Source organism: Castanea sativa, chromosome 6 (genome assembly GCF_040712315.1).
Source record: "Castanea sativa cultivar Marrone di Chiusa Pesio chromosome 6, ASM4071231v1".
Classification (NCBI taxonomy): domain Eukaryota; kingdom Viridiplantae; phylum Streptophyta; class Magnoliopsida; order Fagales; family Fagaceae; genus Castanea; species Castanea sativa.
This window is the reverse complement of record NC_134018.1, coordinates 33,680,860-33,695,925: the sequence shown is the minus strand read 5'-3', so window position 1 is coordinate 33,695,925 and position 15,066 is coordinate 33,680,860.

Here is a 15,066-nt window from a genome sequence, read left to right as displayed (position 1 = left end):
GAGTACTAGCAGCTTACTGTTGATCTTTTAGGCATCATCAGTTGGCGCCGTCTGTGGGAATCGACGAGCATTTAGCCTTGCTCTATTCCTGAGACAAAAGGTTGTATGGTACTCACTCGATCGATGGCAACAGTCAACAACCAAGGCGACGAACCGCATGCCACAGCGCTAGAAAGGCAAGTTCAGACGCTGGCTGCCGCTGTCGAGCGCCTTACTAAACAGAACCACGACTTAGAAGAGCAACTACGGCAGATGACGGCGCACCAAAGTGCGCCGGGGGAGGACCAGGGAGTAGCGAGCCCGGAGGGGAGGAATGCCGTCAGGCCTGAAGGTAGTACCGCACCTACAAGGCTGGAGCGGCCGGAGACAAACCCGCCATCCGCCTCGGACTCCCTGCCACCTCATATCACAGCCGAGATGCAGGAGATGAGGGAGCGCATGGATGCAATGATGAACGCCCTTAAGGGACGGGTATCCAGCAATCTGGACGACCTCGTCCATAGAACGGATTCACCATTCACAGCGTTGGTGAACTCATACCCGTCCCTTCAAAGTTTAAAATGCCCCATGTGGAAAACTATGACGGATCCAAGGACCCGCTGGACCACCTGGAGTCTTTCAGAACACTAATGCATCTTCAGGGTGTACCGGACGAAATCATGTGCAGGGCTTTCCTCACCACCTTGAAAGGGCCTGCGAGGGATTGGTACAGCAGGTTGACGCCTAATTCCATCGGCACTTTTAAGGAATTAGGTGCACAGTTTGTATCGCACTTCATTGGAAGTCACCGACGCAAGAGGTCTATTGCATGTATACTGGGAATTAAACAACGAGAAGGTGAGACATTAAGGTCTTATATAGCCCGCTTTAACAAGGAATCCCTCTCGATAGACGAGGTAGACGACAAGACACTTGTGGCAGCATTCATGAACGGGTTACAAGAGGGTAAGTTCTTGTTCTCTCTATGCAAGAACGACCCAAAGACTATGTCCGACGTATACTACAGGGCGACGAAGTATATGAACGCGGAGGATGCCTTGCTGGCCAGGGACGACTACAAACCCAGAAAAAGGGAGAGACAGGAAGATACGAAACCCGATAATGGACAAAAGAGGGGAGAACCGGAGAGGGACGAGATGATCGACGACCTAAGCCGCCTACGGGAAGGTACACGAACTTCACTCCCCGAATACGCCCATCGACCGGGTATTGATGCGGATTAAAGACGAGGAAAACTTGGCCTTCCCTGGAAAAGCGAAGGGAGATCCCAACAAGAGACCAAGGGATAAATACTGCCGATTTCATCAAGACCACGGCCATGACACCGCCGATTGCTACGACCTGAAACAGCAAATAGAAGCCCTCATTAGGCGAGGGAGGTTACAAAGGTTCGTCACCAAAGAGAGGGCGAACCCGCCACAAAATCAAGCCCCTCGGCAAGATAATGATCGCCCCAGGCAACCAGTAAGAGACATAAGGATGATTGTAGGAGGCACCGCGAGGGCCGGATCTTCCAAGAAAGCCCGAAAGGCATACATCAGAACGATCCAGAACGTCCAGTCGGCAAGTCCTGCGCTTGGAAGGTCACGGATTGGAAATCCCCCCATTGAATTCTCGGAAGTAGACGCCCAGCGCCTTCACCATCCCCACGACGACGCTTTGGTCGTCACCATACGGGCAGGAGACTACAACATACACCGAGTTCTCGTAGACAACGGTAGTTCAGCAGACATCCTTTACTATCCTGCTTTTCAACAGATGCAAATTGAAAGGGAGCGACTAATTCCGGTTAATGCCCCACTCATTGGCTTTGGAGGGGCGAGGGTACATCCACTTGGCACTGTCACTTTAGCGGTAACCGTTGGAGACTACCCACAGCAGGTCACCCGGAACATAACATTCCTGGTAGTCGATTGCTCGTCGGCCTACAATGCCATCATAGGACGTCCAACCCTTAACTCATGGAAAGCCGTAACCTCGACATACCATTTGATGATAAAATTCCCTACTGATCATGGAATTGGAGAATTGAGAGGAGATCAGGAATCCGCACGGGAATGTTACGTGGCCATGATGGAGATGGACAATCACATTCAAGCCATGAACATAGAAGAACGTCGGGTGGCGACAGAGCCCGTCGAGAGGCTCGAAGACGTACATCTCGACGAAGCCTACCCGGAGCGAACAACAAAGGTCGGAACCCTGGCCGACCCGGCGGTACGCCAGAAGCTTGCAACTTTCTTGAAGGAAAACAAAGATGTGTTTGCATGGAGCCACGAAGACATGCCGGGAATCGACCCGTCGGTCATGGTGCACAGGTTGAACGTATCGCCATCTTTTCCGCCCGTCCGACAGAAGAAAAGAACCTTTGCCCAAGAAAGAGACCAAGCAATAGCGGAAGAAGTCCGCAAACTGCAAGAAGCCGGATTTATCAGGGAAGTGTATTACCCCGATTGGTTGGCGAACGTCGTAATGGTCAAAAAGAACAACGGGAAATGGAGGATGTGCGTTGACTTCACAGACTTGAACAAAGCATGCCCCAAAGATAGCTACCCCCTCCCGCGGGTCGACGTCCTGGTGGATTCTACGGCCAAGCATCAGTTGCTATGCTTCATGGATGCGTTCTCCGGGTATAACCAGATCCGAATGGATGAGGCTGATCAAGAGAAGACTTCGTTCGTAACAAGCCAAGGCCTTTTTTGCTACAAGGTCATGCCCTTCGGCCTGAAAAACGCTGGCGCTACCTATCAGAGGCTCATGAACAAGATGTTTGCGCGGCAGATTGGAAGGAACGTCCAGGTGTATGTCGACGACATGCTAGTCAAAAGCCAAGAAGAAGAAGCTCATCTGGAGGATCTCAAGGAAACATTCGATACTCTTCGCTCCTACAACATGAAGCTCAACCCAAGCAAGTGTGCCTTTGGAGTGACGGCAGGAAAGTTCTTGGGATACATGGTATCCCAAAGAGGGATCGAGGCCAACCCGGACAAGATTCAGGCCATTATGGGGATGGCCCCTCCTAAAAATATCAAGGAAGTACAAAGCCTCAATGGTAGGGTCGCCGCGCTCAGCAGGTTTGTGTCGAAGGCTGCAGACAGATGTTTACCCTTTTTCTGAACATTGAAAAAATCCTTTGAATGGACTGCCGAGTGTCAATAGGCATTCGAAGATTTAAAGGCCTACCTCTCTTCCCCACCATTGCTAAGCCCCTCGCAACCAGGAGAAGAACTGTTCCTCTATCTGGCCGTTTCCCCAGCAGCCGTCAGCGCGGCCCTAATTAGAGAAGACGATAAGGTCCAGCGACCCGTGTACTATGCGAGCAAGGCATTGCACGGCGCAGAAGAGAGATATCCCCCCATGGAGAAACTTGCCTTCGCTTTGGTTACAGCGGCCCGTAAGCTCAAGCCATATTTTCAAGCCCATACAATAGTCGTCCTAACTGACAAGCCTTTGCGGCGGGCAATGGGCAGCCCCGCGGCTGCCGGACGGATGGCGCTGTGGTCCGTAGAGCTAAGTGAATTTGATATACAATATCGCCCCCGCGTCGCCATCAAGGGACAAGCGGTGGCTGACTTCATTGCTGAGTTCACCAACGCGGAAGGCGAAGAGGAAAAGACTCCCCAATGGGGCATTTTCACTGACGGATCATCCAACAAGAAGGCTGGCGGGGTAGGGGTCGTGCTTAACTCTCCGGAAGGCGACGAGCTAAAATGCATGATTCGCCTCGACTTTCCTACAACTAACAATGAAGCTGAGTATGAAGCCCTGATAGCAGGTCTAGACCTTGCTCAAGTTGTAGGGGCCACGAATGTGGTTGTTCATTGCGACTCCCAAGTCGTCACAAGCCAGGTAAATGGCGAGTACGAGTGCAAGGGTGAAAGAATGAAGAGGTACTGGGAGCAAGCAAAAAAGAGGGTGGACGGACTGCAAGCCAAAATAGTCCAAATTCCAAGAGGAGAAAACGAACATGCCGACCGACTTTCCAAAGCCGCATCTGCGGAAACTATGACCCCCATCGACAAGGTACTTTCTTTCATTCAGTCCTCACCATTAATTGACGTTGTCTGCGTACAGGAAATTGGTTCCGAAAACAATTGGACCACGCCCTTGATCTCCTACCTAAAAGATGGCACGTTGCCTGATGAAAAGGAGGCCGCCAGGAAGTTGAAGGTCCGGTCTGCACGGTTTGTCTTGATAAAGGACGTTCTCTACAAAAGGGGCTTTTCTCGACCATATCTAAGGTGCGTAGGCCCCGAAGAAGCAGACTATGTGATGAGAGAAGTACACGAGGGGATATGCGGCAACCACTCTGGATCACGGTCGTTGGTACAAAAGCTGATCCGGGCCGGGTACTATTGGCCAACAATGCAAAATGACGCCCAGGTTTATGTGAGAGCTTGCGACAAGTGTCAAAGGTTCAGCAACATCACTCGGCAACCGGCGGAAGAATTGACCCCCATAACTGCCCCATGGCCATTCGCCCAATGGGGGTTGGACATCATGGGACCATTCCCGATGGCAGCAAGGCAGCTGAAGTTCCTCGTCGTCGGCATCGATTACTTCACCAAATGGGTTGAAGCTGAAGCCCTAGCCACAATTACTGAAAAGAACATAAGGGGTTTTGTATGGAGAAACATTGTTTGCAGGTATGGGATTCCAAGAGTCTTAATCTCGGACAACGGCAAACAATTTGACAACGACTCCTTCCGAGCCTTCTGTTCAGAGTTAGGAATCAAGAACCATTATTCCTCCCCAGCCCATCCTCAGGCAAACGGACAAGTAGAAGTCACCAACCGATCCTTGCTTCGAATCATCAAGACTCGGCTCGAGGGGGCAAAGGGCGTATGGCCTGAGATGCTACCCAGCGTGTTATGGGCATACAGAACGACAGTGCGAACCCCTACAGGAGAAACCCCTTTCCAGCTGACATACGGGAATGAAGCGGTCATTCCAGCCGAGATAGGACTCACAAGTTATAGGGTGGCCAATCACGACGAGGGAAGAAATGATCAAGAGCTTCGTTTACAACTGGATCTAATTGACGAAGTAAGGGCGGTGGCTGAGCAGAGACTCGCACGATACCAGGACCTCGTAAGCAAGCACTACAACTCCCGAGTCAAGCACCGAGACTTCAAAGTCGGAGATCTTGTTTTAAGGAAAGTAATGGGCGCAGCCAGAGATCCCACACAAGGAAAGCTCGGCCCGAACTGGGAAGGACCCTACAAGATCGTATCATGGCGAAGAAAGGGCACCTATCACCTAGAGACTCTTGACGGGCAGAAACTGCGACACCCATGGAACGCCGAGCACCTCAGAAAGTACTACCAGTAGAAGATAGCACGCAGAACGTTACTCCTCCTAACCAGTTTACGATCCTTAATTATTTGTCTTAGCTTATTCTTGTCTACAGTATATTTTAAGCCCAAAGGGCTGAAAACTTATCTTTCCTATTTTTGAACAAAATTTTACTTATGCATTCATCATAATAAGAGGAGGTTCATTCAGAAACGACTAGTGAATTTTTTTGTCTTGAAGAAAACAACAGGTCCTCTACATATAAGTCCACAAAGTGGACGACATGCTTATAAGTCCACAAAGTGGACGGCCTACATCTAAGTCCACAAAGTGGACGGCCTACGTCTAAGTCCACAAAGTGGACGGCCTACATCTAAGTCCACAAAGTGGACGACATGCTTATAAGTCCACAAAGTGGACGGCCTACATCTAAGTCCACAAAGTGGACGGCCTACGTCTAAGTCCACAAAGTGGACGGCCTACATCTAAGTCCACAAAGTGGACGACATGCTTATAAGTCCACAAAGTGGACGGCCTACATCTAAGTCCACAAAGTGGACGACCTACGTCTAAGTCCACAAAGTGGACGGCCTACATCTAAGTCCACAAAGTGGACGACATGCTTATAAGTCCACAAAGTGGACGGCATGCTTATAAGTCCACAAAGTGGACGACCTACATCCAAGTCCACAAAGTGGACGACCTGCTTATAAGTCCACAAAGTGGACGGTCTGCCTCTAAGTCCACAAGGTGGACGATCTACATCTAAGTCCACAAAGTGGACGGCGTCGTAAATAAATCCACAAAGTGGACAATCTTACACCTAAAATCCACAAAGTGGACGATCCCAATCTAAGGACAACAAGGTGGACGACCTCATTGCTATAAGGCCTTACCACCAAGCGCATAAGATGTACAAGGGCAATAAAATGCTGATGTGTTCCCTCTTGAGCTCGTCACCTTGCCATGATGCAACAAGGTGACGATATCATGTTCAAAATGACGGCGTTATGTTCAAAGTGACGGCGTTAAGTTCATAATAACGGTGTTATGTTCAAAGTTAGCTGACGCCGTTAGGAAACTCCCCATGTAAGTGACGGAATGATAAAAACGACCCTGTTTTTATGAAAAAGAAGCTGACGCCGTCATCAATTCAAAAAATTGGATTGAAGAAAAGTACCGTCACCCTTAAGCTGACGAGTTCATCACGGACAATTTTGACTTAATAAAAAAAACACACATGCTTGAAGCATAAAATGACATTAAAATTAAAATAGGCAATGTCTTTACAAAAGCCCAGAAAAATGGGCGCCAAGTACTACAATTTCGTCTACAGTTCTTCAAAAAAAAAAAAAAAAAAAAAAAGGGCTTCAATCTCATGAGAGGGCGTCAGTGTTGTCCATCATCTTCAACATTGAAAGGCTGGGCACAAGAGAGAGAAGGGCTGACGGCATTTGGGTCGCCATTGTGAGGATTTGGAGTCAGGGTGACGGAGTGATCCGCAGCTGGCTGGGCAAGGACGACGCTGTTGTCTCTCTGATTATTGTCGTCAGCATCTTCATGGACGACGTCGCCTGCAGGGGTTGACGGGATGGACTCATCCATTGAAATCCTTGACAGATCCAAGTCCGGATAGACGGATTTTACTTGCTTCAAGCAGTCCTCAAACCCATCACCGTAGTAGGCAGCGCAAGCGTCTATAAAGGCCGACGAATCTTTGAACTCCGTCACAGCGTCGTTCCTAGCCGTCTCCACTTGGACTAGGATGGATCTCAACTCCTTCTCCGCCGTCACCTTGGCCTCCGTTTCCATCTCCCGTCGGCGGGTCTCCTCCGTCAGCTTTTCCTTATAGTCCCTCAGCTCCGTGCCCAAGATTTTGTTCGCCTCCTTGAACTGCGCCTGACCGTCAGCTAGGTACTTGACGCGCTCGTTCAGACGGGTGATCACCCCTTCCTTGGCAGAGCACCTGCTTGACAGTGCCTTCATGCAAACCATAGCCTGAAAGAAAAAAAGGGGGCAGGACAACGTCAGGGCATAAAAAGTTGGACGGGCATCAAAATAGAAAGCGAGACTCACCCTGGTAAGGTCAAAAAGGCCTGACGCCTTTATCTCGTCAATGGTCTGCTCGGCACAAAGGTCCATTTCCTCATCCTTCAAAATGGACTCCGTCACCTCTACAGCGTAATCTTTGTGGGTCAGAAGGCGACGAGCAGACCCCTGGGAGACAGGGCCTGACGAGGTCATAGGCCCCTTACCTGCCCCATGAACAGGCCTGGGAGGCGACGGCCTTCGTGAAGACTTGTCCCCAGGGGTTGGGGCAGCTTTCTTCCCCTGACGGTCTTCCCTACCGTCAGGCTTCCTCTTGGCCGCGACCTTCCCGACGGGCCTGTGGGCTGACGGTGGGGTTGACTCGTCCCCAACCTTCTCCTGCTGTCTCTTCTTGGCCGCAGCAGCGGCTCGAATCCGTTGTTTAGCTGACTCCATTTCTGCGAAGAATAAGGGTTAGAAAGAGACAACGTCAGGATAAAGGCAAGAAGGTAAAAGGCACTTACGACGACGTGAATAAGCGTTCAATTTGCAAGCTTCCTCCGTCGGTTCAGGACCTCCACAATACAAGTGAAGAGTATCTAACGTGATTAGATCCCGACACTTCCTCTCGTCCAATGGAATGGCCGTCACTCGACGAATGAAATCCTCCTGCTCCTCGGTAATACGTGGACGATTATTAGCTGCAATGAAAAGTGACGGGTTAGGATAGCAAAAGAGTAGACGAGGCAAGAAGAGTCGACGGGATTAACCTGAATCTCTAACGTAAGCCCATGTGTTATCAAAACCATTGGGCATTGATCCCCACTCCTCTTGACGACATACCCAATTTGTCCCTTCTACAAAGAAGTATCTGCCCTTCCACTTCCTATTGGAGTCGGGCATATCTGACACTAACTTCAACTCCTTATCCCTCACTGCAAAATGGTACACTCCTTTGAACGAAGAAATGTGCTGAGGACGATAACACCAAAAGAACTCGTCCAAGGTCAGCTGACGGTTCCCACCACTTAGACTACCCTACAAGATCTCGGCACCAATGAAGGTTCGCCAAGCATTGGGGGCAATCTGGCTGACAGAAATCCCTAGAAAGTTAGCCAGCTGACGGTGTAATGCCGTCAGCGGCAATCTCAGTCCTGCCGCGAACATGGCATCATACATGCCGACGTCCGCGGTTCGTCCTGAGTAGCACCTCTCACCCTCCTCAGGCAGACGGATGGGAATGTCGTCGGGTATTTGGTAACGGGACCGCAAAGTTTTGAAAACATTCTCCGACATCGTCGAGAGAAAATTGTTGACGGACCACTCGGAGGGTAAGATGAAGGGACGGTCATCACCAGAGGATCCCGAGGTGCTTACTGAGGCTTCCTCGTCACCGTCACTCTCACCCCCGTCACTGCAACTTTCCCTTCCACGAACCCCTTGGGCTTCGTCGGCTACCCCTTCTTCATCACCGTACACCTCACTTCCTCTAGAACTCTCCACTTCACCGTCAGAAGGAGTTGACGAGTCTCTTTCTGACGACCAGGATAGGCCCTCCGCGGGCTCACGACCTGATGGAAAAACTTCGTCGTAACCCGCTCCGTCGCGGATTGACGATGGATCACTCGGCGTCTCCCTAGACATCTGACTACCTACAAATGACCTACAAATGACGGGTTTTTCTAAGATCCTAGGCAGACGACTTCACTAAAGGGCGTCACTAGAAAAAGTAAAAAGGTAAAGTAAAGAAAACTTACGTGTAGGAGGACGGTCTCAAGAAGGTGACGGTTGCACGATCGACGGTATGGTAAAACTGGCAGTGACGAATTTTTTCTCTCAAGATGAACAAGGCGAAAAAAGTGGAAAAAAGGTAAATAGTGAGATATATATAGGAGAGAGGAGGCGCGAAAGACGAAGCGACACACTCGTCCAGACGCGGAGCCAATCTGCTTGTGACATGTGTCCCACCATTTAATGAACATGGCACAAACCACCATGCAAACACCATATCCCCAGTGACACCAACTCCATGACCCGTCGCCCATAGCTGACGGGATAATGGAGTGGGGGGCAGCTGATAGTGACGTTATTACAAGGTGACGACACATGAAGAAGGTGACGGAAGTTCACTTGTTACATACTGAATGCACGTTAAGAAGCTGACGACAATACGCTGTCCGTCAACTACTGTCATTAACACCTCTTTAGCATTCATGGCCATGCCCCTTACGCAGCAACGTTAAGCTGACGGATCACGCGGACGAGTCAGGGGTGACGACCTTGACTGTAAGGTCTGGCTGATGTCCTTGGCTGACGGACCACGTTGGCGTACGTAAGCTGACGACAGTATAGGAGTTACGCGTGGGCTGACGACCTTGGCAGGTGAAGGCTGAAGGAATAATCCAACTTTCATTTTTAGCCTATCTAGACCTCTGCTTATGTGAATATAAGGAAAGTCCTTGCACTATGCGTTCGACTTAGTTAAGGAGATTCCTATAAGGAAAGGGCTCAATACAATAGGCAAAGATCCGCGAATTACTCTTTTAAAAAGGAAAGTACTTCTTCACCTGGGCGCAAATTTCGGCCACACACCACTATATATACCCCAAGACCCTCATGACCCAAAGGTACGCACAATTACCTCAACTCTGGCACTCTAGGGTTGTTTAAAAGATTCTAACTTGATCGTCGGAGGGTCTTTGGCCGGCACCACACCGGTGCTCTCTGTCGATCACCTACTTTTTTTTTCTTCGCAGGTGTTGCTTCAAATCGGGGGAGTACTAGCAGCTTACTGTTGATCTTTTAGGCATCATCACCTATCATACTCTAAACAAGCAAGCCTCCCTTCTCGTCACCAAGCAATTGAAATTTTGAAAGGTAGACCTTCTGTCTGGACTTGCTGCTTCAACGCAGTCTAATAAAAAAACGAAAAAAAAAAAAAATTCATATGTCGCACTCGATATAATAATTGCGTTGGTTTGTTAAAAAATTTATATTTTTATATGTTTCTATTAAAATGTTGATATTGTAGAATGCAATTAAAAAAATTGATATTTTGTTTAGTGTATGATAGGCTCAGATTAGTATTGGTTTTTAATTTTTTTAAGGAGCAATTGGAAGGTTTTTTTATTATGGAACTTTTCTTTTTGTTTTGTTTATTGGTGTTTGGCAGCCACGGCCTACCGGGGTGGCCCCTGTGTTCAGACCCAGTTTTTTCTTTGTATTTTGTTTACACAAGTATATACTTCCATCTTCACCGTAAAAAAAAGAAAGAAGAAAAAAAAGAAAGGTGACTCTTGTATTTGGTAGTAATTGTGAATATAGAGAAAATGAGATTTTTTGGTTACATTGTGTAAAACTAAATATTATCTTTTGGAAAGCAATAAATATGTAGAGAGAGAGAGAGAGGGGTTCAAGTTACACATGATGTAACTCTAAAGAGTTACACATTTTTTAAATAGTTGAATTTAAAGAGAGAGGGAGAGAGAAAAAATGCTAGCATTAATTAGATAATAAGGTAGAAAGCAGTAATATTTAATGACTTTTTTTATTGTTAAATCTTTTAAAAATCTACGGTTTAAAAAAGATGTAACTTGTATGTATATATATATATATATATATATATATATATATATATATATATATATATATAGAGAGAGAGAGAGAGAGAGAGAGAGAGAGAGAGAGAGAGAGAGAGAGAGAGAGAGAGAGCTGGTGTAACTCTTTAAAGCGTTGAATTTAAGTAGATCCAACAGTAAAATAAACCCATCATTATTACAAATATTCTTATTAAAATCTTATTAATTACCTTCATTTGTTACATTCTAAACCTATCTCTAATCCTAAAAATGTTTGATGTTTGACTCTCTCTCTCTCTCTCTCTCTCTCTCTCTCTCTCTCTCTCCAAGTTGCCAGTAGAAGAAAAAAAAAAACACCAGGCCGAAATGCCAATTAGAAATTAATGTTAATCAAAAGAATTAAGATGTCAATCAATAATGGAAGAGGTAGTTTCAAAAAGCAGAAAGGTTGATTAGACAGGAAAAGAACAATAAAGGAAAGTTTGTAAAATGCAGAACAAGAAACAGAAAGGATAAATTCAAAGTACTGAGTATAAGGAATAAATAGATTTTGTTAAGGAAGTCTTTTTTTTTTTTTTTTTTTTCTCTTCTTCACACATTGAAATTAGACTACAATGAGACTTGGCAGAGGTAGTAGCTACCATGAGCGAGCATGTGCAGGAACATCAATTTCACCCAATACATTGATCCCTCGTCTTTGAGCATAACTGCAAAAATTAATAATCAATATATGAGAAGAATAATAAAAGATGAAGGTACTAACTAGATAGTGAAGTAGATTAAAAAATTACTTGCCTCACAATTTCTGCAGCATCTGTTAATTTTACATGGTTTATGGTCCAACCACCTCAGACTATGTTTAAGATATATTTAATGGTTATAATAGTCTTCATAAAAATGTGTCAATATTTCCTTAGGCTATTAGCTCAATGAAGCAAAAGTTAATTTGGTAAGACGAATACTTTAGCCATTTTACTATATTGAAATCAATCACCATGCATGTAATGAGATACTGAATGTCACAGCAATATTTTCAAAGAATGACAGATTTACTAATTCTTGCTTTCATTCTCCATGTTAAAGAAAGATACCCTTGTAAATATCCTCAAGACAAAGGTCAAGGTAAATTCTCAATATGTCAAGGCAAATCTGAAGAACCTTATTTATATGTAAATTTTCAACGTGTAAAACAAAATTCAATCTATATTAAGTGATAATGTCCCAAAACATAGCACAAGAAAACTGCATAATTGTAAATTTAAGCAGGTGGTAATGCATACTTATAATCTACGATGAAGTGATATTCTGGGATGATTTGTTGGAGTGCTCATAATACCATTCTCTCTCCTCATTTAGTTGTCTGATGCCATTTGCAGCTCCTGCCATGAATATTTTTGCTTGAACATTTTGTAAAACAGGTATAAGGAAAGTGACATTCAGGTAGGAGAAGTTGCAAAGAAAATGGAAAGAAAAACTTAATAAGGAGGGAGAAAAAGAGACATAAGAAATATTTAATAAGGAGGAGATTATTAATTAAGTATTTAATGTTGTAATGGATAATGGTGTTTTGTTTTTATCCATTGGATCTCTCATAAATTTACTGTTTAAAAAAAAGTATAACTCTTGTAGGGATATACTAGGAGTAACTTGAACATATCTTATATATATAATTGTGATTGTTTTTTAATGCACTCGTGCGTATGCACGGAGTTACACATTAGTATATATTGATAGACAAAGCTTAGAGAAATCCAATTAGATTTTACAATTGAAATCCAATTTTGCGCGTCCTAAATTATTTATTTTTAGAGAGAATTTTATTTCTTAATTTTGGAGTCAAATATGAGAACATATTATAAATATCTATCCAAGTGAGTTATTGCATACAAAAACCAAATAGTCTAAAATTAATGAATATAAAAAAAAGGACAATTTACATTTTCTACCAAATAATATTCTTACAAGACTTTTTAAAGAGTTAAAAAATTATATAAGAATGACTATCAATAATATTTAAATTGTATATGTAAGAATTATACTATACATCTTAATATATATTTTTTAAGTATATCCATGCAAATGCATGGAGTTACAAGCTAATTTTACTAATTGAGAACAACAATATTGGAGAAACATTGTTAGTGAATTAGCTGTTGATTTTATTGGGCTTTATTTTCCTTTTTTTTTTTTAAAAACTATATAGCTAAACATAGAATCACTTACCGCGAAATGCGAATATGTACTTTTGTACTTAGGAAAGGAAAATCCCTTTTGAGGGTATTTTGGAAATTATGAGCCATATTATCAACATATAATCTTTAATAGTCTGTTTGGATTATGAAGGAAATATAGGGAGGAGAGTAGAGTAACGTAGAGCAAAATTGGCCTGTTTTTAGCTAAGTCTACTATACTCCTCTCCACTCCCTCTCAATCCAAATGGACCCTAAGATTCTTGTCATATACATAGGAGTAGGAGATAGGATAGGATCATAGAAGGATTAGAACATCAAAGTCCCACAACAACCATGGAGTGATGGAATTATTTGGAATTCTTCGAATAGCAGGCCATGAGTGATCACTATTCACTAATCAACTTAACTTTCCAAGGTCTAGGCCCGTTCAAAGGCCATAGGCCATGGCTTCTATATTAGCCCATGGTCGGAATGGTCTTATTCTCTCTTCAATTTGTCTTGATCTTGGGGCCTTCAATTTGTAATGTTACTGTAAATCCGGAAAAAAACTGTTTATTAAATTGGTTTTAAAATTTTAATTAGCAACTTAGTTGGGTTTGATTCTCAGAAAAAAAAAAAAAAAAAAAAAAACTTAGTTGGGTTTAAGGAGTATGTAGAAATCCAAATACGAGGTTATTTATCTGTTGAGATCAAGATCAACCTCCCTTTGGTATCTCTCTCTCTCTCTCTCAAAAAACAAAAAAAGTAAATAATAATTATAAAGAACGTTTTGAGAGGTGGAGCGACGAGGAGAGAAAACCTAGGGTTTAGAAGGGCATAAGGGTCCTCTAGTCCTCTATTCTTAAGTTGTTTTTCTACAAATTAAGTGGCAAGAGAAATGCGAATCTTTAACTATTTAAAGTACGGGTAAGAACTAAAAGTTTCTTCTTTCTATTAATTCTAGTTTCTAAAGAGAAGGTATACGTAGGATTTTGTAGAATTTTTTTTTTGTTATTTCTATAATATTATTTGATAACAAGCCATTGATGAATTTGGGTTCTAGAGTAACCTAAGGGTTTTTTTTTTTTTTTTTTTTTTGAACTCGAGTAACCTAAGGGTTTTGGTTAGGGGTTAAAACGAATTAACTATTAGTTTGTTAGAAAAAAAAATGGAGTTTTTCTGCAATTTGGTTACAAGATTATTTGGTTTACTATTTCATGTTATTGAGATTTTGGCATCAAATTTCTAGGTTGGGGTTATCATTTTAGAGCAAGGGAGTCAATCTCGTACCAGAAGTTGTACCGGTTTGACCAGTAAAATGATATATTTCGGTACCGGTCAATATTAGTGTACCGTTTCGAGTTTACCGTTATTTTTTTTATATTTATAAATATGTGTGTGTGCGCGCGCGCATTATAACAAATATAAAAGTTTACCATAAAACATTTCCTTAATTCAGAACAAACTATTCATGATTTTAGACTTTAGTATCAATTAAAAGAAAAAAAAAACACAATATAAATAATAGAAAACTTAATTGTTCATTACATACTAAGAAAACAAATAATATTAATAAGTTAATGCAAATAAGTTACCATTCTGCCCTAACAAAAATTCAAAAATTACAAAACTTTATAAAAAAAATTTATATACTAGCCAATACGCCTGGTATTGCTTGAAATTGGCTGATATGGGCGGTAATGACCGATATTTAAACCGATACGAAACGTTAACCTTTTAATACCAGAATGCGTACCGGTACGGTACATATCGGCCAGTACGGCCGGTACCGGTACGGTATTGACTACCTTGTTTTAGAGTGAACATATACAATATAGAAAAATCACTTGACCTTGACCTCTTTAAATTGGAGTTATTTGTCTGTTTGATATTAGCTTCAATTTTTAGTTTTTATGTACAGTTTTTCAAAATTTCAAGATATGAGTATACGTTACTTTTAGTTAAAAAGTTTTAAGCAAAATGGTTAAATAAGT